The 13,113-nt window shown below is 46.5% G+C and overlaps 1 protein-coding gene across 6 annotated transcripts in view; it reads left to right on the top strand.

Moving 5' to 3' along the window:
• Window positions 1-13,113, top strand: part of CLASP1 (cytoplasmic linker associated protein 1) — a 283,348-nt gene that overhangs the window by 141,494 nt on the left and 128,741 nt on the right. The window lies entirely within an intron of this gene.

Genomic DNA, 13,113 nt, shown 5'->3' with positions numbered 1-13,113 from the left:
GCATTCTTGCATGGGCCGGCACTCAGCGTGGGCCAGCTCGCCCTCACCAGGAGGCCCTGGGCATCGAACCCTGGACCTCCTATATGGTAGACAGGAGCCCAGTTGGTTGAGCCACACCTGATTCCTTGATTTTTTTCCCTCAGCTGTTGATATTGTTAATTACATTGATTTTCAAATATTTTATCAGCCATGCATTCTTGTAATAAACTCCTCTTGGTCATGGTGTGTAATTTTTAAAAAATAATATTGTTGAGGACTTTTGGATCTAAGCTCATGACGGATATTGATTTTTAGTTTTCCCCGCCCATCTTTGGCCTGCTGGTTTGTTTTTTTTTTTAAAGATTTATTTATTTATTTCTCTCCCCTCCCCCCCCCAACCCCGGTTGTCTGTTCACGTGTCTATTTGCTGCGTCTTGATTCTTTGTCCGCTTCTTCTGTTGTTGTCAGCGGCACAGGAATCTGTGTCTCTTTTTGTTGCGTCATCTTGTTGTGTCAGCCCTCCGTATGGGTGGCTCCATTCCTGGGCAGGCTGCACTTTCTTTTGCACTGGGCGGCTCTCCTTATGGGGCGCACTCCTTGCACGTGGGGCTCCCATATGCGGGGGACACCCCTGCATGGCAGGGCACTCCTTGCGTACATCAGCACTGCACATGGGCCAGCTCCACACGGGTCAAGGAGGCCCGGGGTTTGAACCCCGGACCTCCCATGTGGTAGATGGACGCCCTAACCACTGGGCCAAGTCTGTTTCCCATGGCCTCAACAGGCCTTAAACATGGTGCTTATCTTTCCCTAAAGTCATGCATACCTCTGTCTATATCTCTTTCCAGCCATTGCTGTGCCTCTCTCATCCCTTTAGAGTGGAATCTCTCCTTGTTTTCAGGCTCTTCAGCTTCAGTCAGTCCTCGGATTGCTCTGATCTTCCTCCCTCCCGTCATTTTATGGATACAGCTGCTGCCGCGGTCACCCTGACCTTGGTGTTCCAAAGCCAGTGACTTCTCCAGCCCTCGCCTTGCTTGGCCACAGCCAGGTCTGACTCTGGTCACCTCTTCCTGTACCTTGCCTTCTCGGCCTGACCTCCTCCTGGTTTCTTCGGCCTTTTGGCTGCTCTTTTTTAGTCTCTTCCTTTTGTTTAATGTCCCCTACATGGTTGTTAAATGTTGGAGCTTCTCAAAGCTTAGTCCTAGGCCTTTTCCTTGCTCAGTCAGCACACACTCTCTCCCTGGTTATGTTTATTCATGGCTATGACTTTATTTACTACTTACATAAAATTTTTTCATTAGTGTTTTTCTCCTGCCAGTCCTTGCCTCGCAATTGTAACTCTGTGTGCAGCAGCTGCCTGGCATCTCCTCTTGTATTTGAGATATGCATTTCAACCCAGAGTTGGAAGACAAAACACAGAAAATTAAACATAACACCCTCCTGATGGTTTCTGTCTCCTGCATCGTTGACCAGCTCCATTGTCCATCAGGTGAATGATGAAAGACTTAGGATTCATCGCTGCTCCCTCCTCTTTCTCACTTCCTCTCTATCACCAATTCCGGTGGCTTTTAACTTCGAAATATTTCTTGAATCCATCCACTTCTCACCATCTCAAGCACTCCGATCCAGTTATCTTTCTCTGCCTGAACTACTGAATGCCCTGCTGACTTTTCTACTGCCTCGTTCTTGTCTGTCCAATCTGTTCTGCTTTAGAACCTTGCCAAAATGAGGACTGACGTCCTTCTCTAGATGAAAACCAATTGAGACGAAAGAGTCTCATCGAAAGGTTTTCTACTGTTTCTTTCTTTCATTTTTTTGCTCTACCCTGGATAGTGTTGCACTATTACACCTCCACTGCCATTTCGCTTTCTGTTTGAGAGAGACTCATGTTTTCAGAGGTCTGAGCAGGTTGGACCTGTGCTTTCTTGGGGATGGAAACAGACCGCATCCAAACTCTGTAGGTACACCTGGGTGTCTGCGTCAAAGCAGCAGGGTGTTCTGACCCTCCTCCCTTTCAAGTTCCTCCTTATGGAAATGGTCAAGAATAGATTAAAGTAGGGAGTTAGGACGGTGGGCCTCCACGTGTCCGTCACCCAGCTGCAGTAATGGTCAGCACATGGCTGGTCTGGTTTCATCTCTGTCTCCCATATCACTTAATCCTTCAGTATTTCAGTACATTTCTCTAAAAGACAAGCATGGTTTCTTTAAACATACCACAGTATCACTATTACATTAAGAAGTTCTCATTGTCAGGTATTCAGACAGTTCAAATTTCTCCAGTGTTTTTGAGCCTCTCCTATTACTTGCCTTGACGTCGTTTGAGCCAGGTTCAAGAACTAAGCACATATCTTTCTAAACTTTCTGGTAGAAACATTGAGATAGAAAGTGACCATTAGTTTCAGACATAGACAGTATACTTTGCAGAAAGTCTGCAAGCAGTAGCCTGGAAAGTCCACACAGGCGTTACCATCATCTTCCAAGAACAGACAGTGACAGTGATAATTTGTAACTCCCGTTTGTTTCCCAAGAGGAAGAAGAAAGCATTGACGTCAGCACATTAATAATATGGTGGGAGTGGGTGGGCTTCCATCCCATAAAGGGACTTGGACTAAGGGTCTGCCAGAACGTCCCCACGTGGTAGCTGCTTCTCTCTCCGGCCCTCATCACGCTCTTGTAAATAAAAACTTCTATGACTTCCACCCGTTCCTCTCCAGAGAAGGCCAGAATCCTTGCCGCAGCCTGTAAGGCTGTGCTCCAGGCGTCCTCCATGGCCCTCTCCATCCTCCGCTGTGCAGACTCTGGCCTCTCTCCCCAGGGCTTACCACAGCTGCCTCTGCCTGTGGGTTTGTGTTTTCTTCATTTAAAAAAAAAAAAAGGACTGAAGTATGTCATCCATACATGAACATACATAAACAATAAGTGCATTGTCAAAGTTGCGAACTTGCAACATGGCGTACAGGACTCCCATACCTCACCCGTGGGTTTTACTCTCCCCGTCCCTTCTGCCCTCTCTTTCTCGTTGGTGCCTTCCCATCCCTCGGATGCCAGCCCAGCTCCATGCCCCCTCCCTCTGGAAGGCTTTCCCCGACCTCCGCAGCTGAGGCCAGCCCCCGTTAGGCGCTTCCCAGCTTGCCCTCCTGCTTGCCCATTTTCACGATGGTGGCCCAGAGGCCACCCCTGCCTTGGACCGAAGCCCCTGAGTACTTTCTGGGACTTGCACACCTTGCCGTCTGTCCTGTGGTATTCCCAGTGAGTCCTCTTTGGTTTGTTCGTTGGACAGACATCAAAGTTTTTTCCTCTTTTTCTCTTTGTAATCTTAAGTGCAAACAGGATCCCTTTGAGATGACGCAGTCTTATTTTCTCAACTCTCCCCCTGGAGTCTTGCTTGACAGCTGGATTCTGGAGTCTTGCATGTGAGTTGGAGCTGAGGAAGAACCGAGGCAACACCAGGATAGAATGGCAGCTGGGGGCGCAAGCGCGCAGCCTGTAGGCAGAGGTTCTGCTCAGCCAAGGCTGCCTGTTTGACGGACTAGCAGGACTCTAGGCTGTATATGTGTGTGTGGCTCTGTGCTTTCAGAACCCCGACTCCGGAATGTTCAGCAGCCTGTCCTCAGCATAAGGACCTGATGAGGGGTGGGTTTGCATGTGCTGGTGACCATGTTTGGCACAAGTGGTCATGGTTGTCCATTTTGGAGTGTGTCCATCTGCTTCCCTGCACAGGGAGGAGTAGACGCAATGTTGGTGGGAAGTTAAAAGCCTTAGGTAAAAGTGTCTCTGCTGTGAGCCATCACTCTCTAGCTGTGTGACTTTGGGCAAATTACTTACCTCTTCTGAGCCACAGTGTGCTCATCTGTGAAACTGAGTGAAAACCATGCAGAGTTGTGCAGATTTAGTGAGATTGTGTGTAAAGGCCCTGGCAGTGTCTGGGGCAGGGTTGATGCTCAAAGGGCAGGTTTCTCCTCCAGTTGTGTCATTTAGGGGTATTTCAGTTTTAAATAAAAATATAATTTGGGAATAAATAATGGCATCCTGCCTTTTTTTTTTAAAACCCCAGAGTTTCAGGTTATTTGAAGTGATGTATGTTTTCTTTAAATTAAGAATAATGCTCTTTTGTGTAAGAAATATAAGCTCTGGGTTTGAGCTAAGTTGGAAGAAACTATTAATACCAGAAGGGCAGTACTTTTAGGGAAGAAGTAGATTTCATATCCTGGGTTGCATTTTTTGACATGTTCAAGATTATAGCGTTGTAATATATTTAAGTGATTACATTTATATAAAACCCATAGATTTAATTTTTGAAAGTGTAATAAAATCACCAGTAGAACAGCAGTGAAAAAGCTGAGGATGCAAGCTCCGGAAGCAGTGGGCTTCCTAGCCTGTATTGAAGAACTTGTATGATTCCTTTTTGTTGCTAGGTTACCAGGAGGCTAGAATATGCGAGCTAAAAATATGTTGTTTTATAGATTTTTAAAAAATTGCCATATAATTAGCAAACCCCTTGAAGCAAAAATTACAGTTTTTTCTACCATGGGTTTCAAAAAGCAAATCATTTTCTATGTAAGTTTTTAAATTATACAAATGTGCTTATGCTCATGGGAGAAGGGATTTTCAGCATGAAAGAGCCAGTAATTATGGGGTAGTCAGTTCCTTTATCTGCAGCCATTTAATGATCTTTAACTGTATTTGATTGAAATGAGGCTGGTGGACATTAATTTGGTTAAAAAAATACACATGCTTTTGAGTTTCTCTTGCAAAGCTAACATATTTATGAAGAAAGAAAAGTGTCATGCTGGTTAAATCCATGAAAATTTCATAATCATCTGTAGTTAAAGAAAAAGATAAAATATTTACTTGCCAACAAAATCATGAACTATAACAGGCGATCATAAAATCATTGGCCCTTATGCATGACTGTACCTGAGATATCATTTTGGTCCCAGTGCATTCTGCCGTATGTTTTTATACTAAAATAAATTTATATGACTGCAAAAATGTTACTGACTTCATTTTTAAGTTATTGAAAATAAGGAATTCCTGTGCAGGTAAGGAAATGACTAGAACAATGATGGATTGCTAGCTAAGATCTGAACTGTTGTCTAGAGCAACTAGAACAAGACATTTGTTTAAAGGCAAATTGGATTCTCTTTTTTAACTTTTAAATTTTTATTAAGAAGCCAGGCTGTTATTATCCATGAGTAGCCTTTAAAAATAATGATGGTGAGTAAGTGGATCAGGTGCTGCAGCTAATGGGCTCCCCTACCCCACCCCGTGCTTGTTTATTAGGCTCTGCTTGTTACAAGGTTGGGGGTTCTGGTTCAGTATCTAGGAAGGTGTTCCCATAGTCATGGACAGTGTGCTACAAGGCTGGCAGCTCTGTTTGCCAAGGAGAAGACCACCTAAAGACCCTGGAGGAGGCTCTGATACCTGCCTAAGGGGCGCAGGCTGCACCTGGCAGCTTGCTTTAGCGTCTGTGTACAAATAAGATTGCTTTTTGATATGTATTCTCATTTAAGGTTTATGAGAAGAATATCCCTCTTCTCTGTTTCTTGAGGGAGAGATCCTTCTTAGGAGGATCTGGTGGAGAAGGCTACCCCCTCCTTTTTAAAAGATCACAGTTACATATAGTCTGGGCTTTTATTTTGGAATAGGGTGGCAGTTGTTACTGGTGCTGAAGAAGGCGTGTGGGTGGAGATTTGCTGATGCTTAAGTCGCCGTGAGTAGGTATAGCTTTCAGAGCAGTGCTCACATCGGGTACCACGATTCGCGCCTGTCATGACTACTGGGAGAGGTAGGCTCTTCATATACCTTCGGAAAGGTGCTCGCAATGACTGCCACTTGGGCGGGAAAGCAGTGGCAGCATTTTTAAATCGCTTTGATAGCTGAGAAGCATGGATGAAGCTTGAAAAAATAATTGCCATCCATATTACTTGCATTTTGGCGGGGGAAACTGAACCCGACAGATAAAGTAATGTTACCAGCCTGTGAGGGCCCGGGGAAGAAGTAGACGGAGTGAGCTGAGGTTAGCTGGGTTTCACCAGCCCCTTTATTTCATGTGCTGTTACTTTTTTTTTCTGCTTTCTTGTGCTCATGGCACATCGGTCATGAAAATTAATCTCTTTTGTAATTGCAGGGCATTTGTTGATAAGTACATAGTATTGTGGAAGAGATGTACTGGCTAGAAATGTGTCAGGTTTGCCACAGTGTTTAGAAGAAAAGCCCATGTAAATTGTGATGTTGCTGCTGTCTTGAGAATCACTATTTAAAATGTATTCTTCCCTCTTAAAGGCATTTTTAAGTGCAAAAATGGGAGGAAATTTTTCCGAAAGAAGTGCTGTTTACAAAAAAAGCCTTACTGATCAGCCCTCAGGGATGGCTTAGTGTTCCCATGGAAGCTTTGCTGGGGTTTTAGTGGCATTGAAGTGATTTCGAAGGATCTCCAATTAAACAAGGTTTGAGTTTGAAAGAAAGGGGCTGTGCACGTGAATGTACAATTTGTAACGCTGTCTTGCTTTCATATGGGATGTTTTTCTTGGCAGGCTTTTAATTTGTTGTCTCCGTAGAGTATTTCCAAACCCTTCAACTGAAACAGGTATTACACAGAGTTTGACTTTGCACAACAAATGTTTGTCTCCGCCTGTGGGGGAGATTGGCACACATCCAGCACGTTTATTCTGTTCTTATTCAGTAGCAAATTGTTAAGATGTTTCTCTCTTCTAAAACAAAATTTGGTTTAGTTTGGCAGAAAATGGTTATGTTTGAAGGTGCTAAATTTCTGCTTGCTTGTATTTGTAATTGAGAACTTCAGGTGTACAGTGTTGATATTCCTTTCCATTTTGTCCCTCAAGACAGTATTCTGTTTCCAGAATACTGTCTTGACGGTGCTGGAGGAAACCAGTACCTGGGCAGCAGCGTCAGACAGTTGGTGTTCCGAAGTGACCCCTCCTAGTGCCTTTCATTTGAGGATTCCAATGTTACTTAGAAGCAAGCTTATCTTAAGTTGTTGCATTTTGGTTTGTTTGTTTTTTAAACAATGGGGCAAAATAATTATGGGAATCGGGAATCGGCTGGTTTATATTAAAGCTGGGGGAGAGTCACTATGGATCTGAGTTTAAAATAGATTCTTCTTTCGCCTGGTATGCTCCCTGTCGCTGCTACCTGAAATGTGCATTCTCATGAATATTGGTAACTTTTATGCTAACTGTGAATGTGCTGGGAAGTCAGGATGAAAAGCCGCTTGTAGCAGTGGCATATTTGAATCTGTTAACCAGCGATTAATAAAGGATCTGTAAACCATCTGCCCAGTGATACCAGCCATTCTACCTTAGGTCTGTATTGGAGTACCTCAGTGTTTTCAGCGCACCTCTCCCGCGTGACTCTTGATGTTCGCTCAGGCTCTATGGCCCTCACAGCAGCCCTGGAGGGGTGGACAGGGCAACCTCAAACACACCCGTGCAGTGTCGCGTTTTCAGTAAGCAGGTTAGGGCAGGCCAGAGGGCAGAGCCTGCACTGGGCCGTCTTGACCAGCCTGCCCTCCGCCAGCCGTCTTGCCAGGCGAGGGCCCTGCCTTCTGCTGGGGTGCCTCCTCGAGTCATTGTTTACTTCTCTGATTCTGAAATTGTGCCATTTTCAATAGTTGCCTTAGGAAATAATTTTTTAACATGAAAGCATTCTGAGAGGGTTTGTTACAACAGGCATTAGTGCTCTGTAACCAGGTTTTAGCCCTCTGGAGTAGGTACTGTTCTTTAGATTTGCCAGGGGGACAGGATGGAAAGAGGGCAATTCGGAGAGAGTAGGGGTAATACAAACACGCGAGTGTGCCTTGAAAGCAGTTAGTGTTGCTGGACAGGAAAAGGTAGTCCTGCGTGCCGTGCTGAGAAGCCGAGGTTCCTGATGTAGGCCACTACGCCCCAGAGAGCTAGATTGGAAAAATGGTACAGGGCAGTTGGCTCGAATTTTACCAGAGACAGCAACAACAAAAACAAAACCCAGCTAATTTCTTCTGTCATCAGTGTTTCAGAAAACAAGCATTAGTGCCGCTAAATAAGAAGGATGCAGTTTCAGAATAAAGGGTAGTCCTTTAAATGAAACAAATTAAGTTCTGTGAGGAATTTAACATTTTCTCAGTTTGATGCAGACTGGTATATCTTCCAAAAAATGTCCCCATACTGACTTTTGGGGGCACTACTGTAGGTGACTGGGTTGTTAGTGGATGAGTGATGGCAGGGCTGGAATGAGGAAGTTGTGGCCGCTAGGATCCTTCAGGCAGAGTGCAGGTGCTCACTCTGCACCCAGCAGTGTGTGGCCAGCCTCGGTTTCCTCGTGTGCAAATTTGGGGACAGTAGTACTGCCTGTGAAGAGATGATACATGTAGACAGCGCGGCACAGGGCCTGGTACATAGAAACCGCCCTGTGTGGTTCAGGCACACAGGCCACTCTGGTGGCATTAGAGCATCTCCTAGTGGGACGTGGATGTTGGAATGGCATAGATCTCTGCGTGTATATGGCAGACTAATAAAAACAGCGTCCATATCAGACGTATGGGGTCTCTTTAAAGAAACTGCCCCCCATAGCCCAGAGCTTGGTTTCTTTCTTTTTTTTTTTTTTCTTAATTTTTTTAATGTTACATTAAAAAAACATGAGGTCCCCATATACTCCCCACCCTACCCCCACAACAACAACCCCCTCCATCATCATGAGACACCCATTGCACTTGGCTTTTCCAATAAAAGGAACCAGCCTTCCTTGTAGAAATGGACTGTTCTAGGGCCGAGACAGGGACTGCACAAGGTAAACATGGTGCATCTTGTGCCAGAAAGTAAGGAGGTTCTCAAAAAACAAAACCACAATGGGGGCACAGCCAAGGGACACAGCAGTCACTGAGAGAGCTCCTGATGGCCAGTGCACTTTGAGCAACAAATAAAGCAGTATTGGAGTATAACCCAAAGTATAAGAAATGTCCACGAGTCCATCCTGATAGAAATGACCGCACTGAGATACAAGTGGGGAACAGAGAGCTCTCCTCTGCAGAATTCCCGATCACGCGTGCAGTTGCTTCTCCCTCCGGGAGGTGGAATGTAACTCCCCACTCCTCAAGTGTGAGAGGTGCAGAGTGACCTCCCAAAGCTCAGGGTGGAAGGAACTGGGGAGGGTAAGTGGGCAGCCGAGCGCTGGCCTGCACGGCCTCAGCCAGGGGGGCCGGTCCCCACCAGCAGTCTCCTTGACTACACTGCCCTCGAGATGAGTGATGAGCCTCTGTGCTCTTCCTCCCCAAACAAAACCCCTGTGCCAGCGTGAGCCACCATCATACAGCCCATTGAGGGTCTTGGTGCAACGTGCCTGCCTGGTGCTCCAAACTGTGAAGGGCAAACTGTGAAGGGCATCTGCAGCAAGGAAAGCCCAAGAACTGCCACAGCCAGGAGGAGCCTAAGTGGCACGAGAGCTAATGTAATGTGCTGTCCTGGGTGGGATCCTGGAAAAGACAGAGGCTCAGACTGAAGAAATATGGTCACGTAACTGTGGAATTTAACAGTGTATCAGTATTGGTTCGTAAATTGTACCATATGTGCCAGCTAATGTTAGATGTTAATAATGGGAAACTGGGTACATGCTATATGGGAACTCTACTCTTTCCAACTTTAAAACTATTTTAAAATAAAAACTAAAAAAAAAAAGCCTGCTAAGAATGGTTACCTTTGAAAAAAGAAGTATATGACTTGGAAGAGAATCTCATTTTATTCTCATTTTATTTCTTGTAATATTAGAATTATTAAACCGTGTTTATACCTGCACTAATTTTTGTATTTGGAAAAGCCGTAATGTGTGTCTGGGTGTGGGGATTATGTGCTTCTTCTGTTTACCTTTTTTAATGATTTATATTGAAAACTTAATGTCATTTATTAAAAAAAAAGATTGGAGACAGGAAAGCAGTTAGAAATTATTTCAGCAATAGAAACCCCTTAAGAGAGGACAAAGCCCGGAATCAAGGCAGCCTTGGTGGGCGAGAGCGGAGGGAGGTGAGAGATGGCTGTGAGCCCCACAGGCCCCGGGGAAAAGGACACAGGGTGGGTGTAAGGGTGAAGTGGGGAACCGGTAGTTCCCTTGTGGGGTGGGACGTTTTTATTTAGTTTGGGACATTTGGATATCGAATTTGCTCTTACGTGGGTTTGATTCAAGTGGGTTGCTCCTTGAAGTAGAGATCTAGGCTGGCTTTAGAGAATTAAGATTTATTAGAATGTAGCTGTTTAAATTGTTATCCTTTTTCTCTTTGTCTTCTTATGCAGAGGTATTGTTATTTGCCTCTCAAGTTAAGAAGGTTCTTGGAAACTCATGAAAGCAAGGATAGGCTATTTGAGGGTTATTTACACAGTGGACAAGTAGCTCTTGGTGCAGTCACTTTAAGTGTGGAGGGAATGTTGTGGTAGGAGACCTTTTCCAAATGTGCTCTGAGATTTTGCAGTTGACTTGCTTTTGTGCCTACGTTGTCATTGTCGAGAAGAATTGGGTCAGGATTGTTAAAGCGACAATTAAAATGCCATTTCCAAGAGAATGCAGGGATCTGAAACTGAAGGATTTGGGTTCTGACATTTAAGTATAATGCCTCTTAAGGACAAGTTTGGGAACAAAATAAGTACTCTGTTTAAAAGGAGAAATGCATATTTAATGAGTAGAAGAGAGTACCCAGCGATTCTTATTAATTAGACATTCAGAGCTTATCTAAGGTTTTGAAATATTAGATGTTGATTCCTAAAAATTCACTTTTAGTTTACAGTCATAAATATACAAACATCCACCTCCCTTAAAGTTGCTTAAAACTTCTTCCTCCTCCACAAAACAGTAAAAATACAAGCCAGAAAGTGCCCCATTAAAATTATTCTGCCCTGTACCATTCGAGTGCTTTCCTAAGAGGTCAGTAGCAATTTAAATGCCCCCATTCTCTACCTTCCTGCCTTGGGAAGTTTGGGGTTCCCGCTCTTAGAATTACTTCTCACCGGCTCTGCTTCTCTCTAAGCCCGTCCTGTGTGCCTCTGCTGCACTCGCTCCAGCCTTATCGTGGAGCACCCACTCCACTCTTCTCTTCACCTGCCTAGTGCCAGCTCTTCAGTTTTGGGTGTTGGTGTAAAAGGGACACCTCCCCGTGGACTTCCGTCGCTGCAGGGTTCGCCTTCTGGAGGCCCCTCCTGATGACCAGGGTGTCTGCTCTGAGGTGGGGACCGGGCGGTGTCCACCTCGAATGGCAGCAGCCAGCCCTGTCGGGAAACCTTCCTTACACACCAGTGAAGGGTCCGTGAAATGACCTCGTTCGTTCGGCAGATAGAAGCCCGGCTGGGGGGCCTGGTAAACCGGCTCGGGGAGGCCTGGTCATCCCTCCCAGCTGGAGCCAGGGCCGGAACCCTTGACGCCTGGAGGGCACTCTGAGGGCCGGCACTCTGCCCAGGCGCAGCTGCCCCCAGGCCAGGTCTTAGGTAGAACATTTGACTCCCCTTGCTGGTTTGTTTTCTCTTTGGTGGATCTCGTTGAAACTGCTCATTATCTCATTGATTTTTGTTCCCTGTGCTAGAAATGCCGAGACCGTTATTCGGCATGGCAGAGTGAAGCCCTCAGGAGGCTCCCACTCGCCTGTCCCTGTGACACGTGCGTGGAGGCTGCTTCTGGCTTCTGCTGCGGCAGGAGGCTCGGCTAGCTCCGCAGCCTCACTTCACCTCTTCCAGCATAGTCAGGGTGCGTTCATGGGTGCTAAAAAAGCTGGGTGCAAGTCTGAAAAGGCATACACACACACACGATTTAAAAAGTGAAATTGGAAAGAAGTACTGTAGAAGGGCCTTCTTTTCTATATTAAATTCATTTCTGGAGGCTTCCATCTTCACGGGTTTCTTTGCACAGAACGAAGGCCCTGTTTGAGGGTGGCCTCCTACACACAGTCGTGTGTGATTGGGCCCCGAAACGAGCTGTCTGCTGCCGTCTGCAGGTGCTGTGGCTGTGAGGCAGCCAGGCCTGCAGGCGCACGAGGGTGGGTGCCTTTTCCAAAGGGAAGAGCAGCCCCGCTGGAGCACCCCTTTTTCCTGCTGAGAGAGCGAGCTCTGCCCTGCTGCCTAATCAGGGGCGTTCTTTTACTCCGCTGTTCAGAGCAAGTCGGAACAACTTCCCACCTTTCTGCCCCTCCTGCTCTTGACTTCCTGTCTGAGACAGCTGCCCGAGTGACCCTCACCCTGTGGGTGAGTGGGGGCTTCTGTTGAAAGCCCCCAGGCATGATTTGCCTTCCCTGGACCACCCTGCCCAGAGAGCCCCCCACCCCCACCGCGCACGGCTCCTTTACTTGGTGTGTTTACAAATGTCAGTCTGCCCCTCTGTCCAGGGGCCCCTGTGCGCAGTTAGATGCTGCTTTGTTCGTTCTGCATCCCCAGGGCCTGGCCAGGGTTCCTGAGCCGTAGCCGTGGAGTGAAGGGCCAAGGAACACACTGCTGGTTCAGGTCAGGCGGTGCCTCGCCTCCACTCCTGTAAGGCCCGTGGCCTTTCTGTCTCTCAGGAAATCGGGGCTTTGCTGTGAACTTATAACTTCGGAAGGGGAGTCTGTTCTCGCCTTGCCTTCCCTTTTCACTCCCTTCCTCACCCCCCGCCCCGTTTTTCTCACCTCTTTCCCTTTTCCACTCTCGTGTGTTTGAGAGGCCTGGAACCTCCTGGCAGAGAATCCTAGCCTTTAGGGTTGGAGCACGTTTCTGGGCTGGCCTGAGGGTGTAATGGGTTCCGAAGAGACCCAGCCCCCATCTCTGTCCTCAGCCAGGTGCCCTTTGGCGGCCAGGACAGAGCAGCATGGGAGGCCACGTGCTTATAAATGGGGTGGGAAGTAATTCACCACCGGTCTCTCTTGGTATCATTTGGGCACGATGACAATTATGTGGGGAACTGCCCAAGAGATGGGGAGTGCTGTGGGAGCAGCAGATGGTGGTGAGAAGGCATCGGTGGTTGAGGGAGATACTGGAGATGCTGAGTGTTACACTATTCTTTGCTCTAGAAAAGAAACATATGAGCAGTGTGTAAGGGCAGCAACCAAATAATCCAGTCCAATAATACGTCTGTAATTAGATGTAAGGATATTGCACACCTTACGTAGTATAACTGCACTTACTTGCACATTGC

Source organism: Dasypus novemcinctus, chromosome 7, assembly GCF_030445035.2.
Source record: "Dasypus novemcinctus isolate mDasNov1 chromosome 7, mDasNov1.1.hap2, whole genome shotgun sequence".
Classification (NCBI taxonomy): domain Eukaryota; kingdom Metazoa; phylum Chordata; class Mammalia; order Cingulata; family Dasypodidae; genus Dasypus; species Dasypus novemcinctus.
This window is presented reverse-complemented; position numbering and strand designations above follow the sequence as displayed.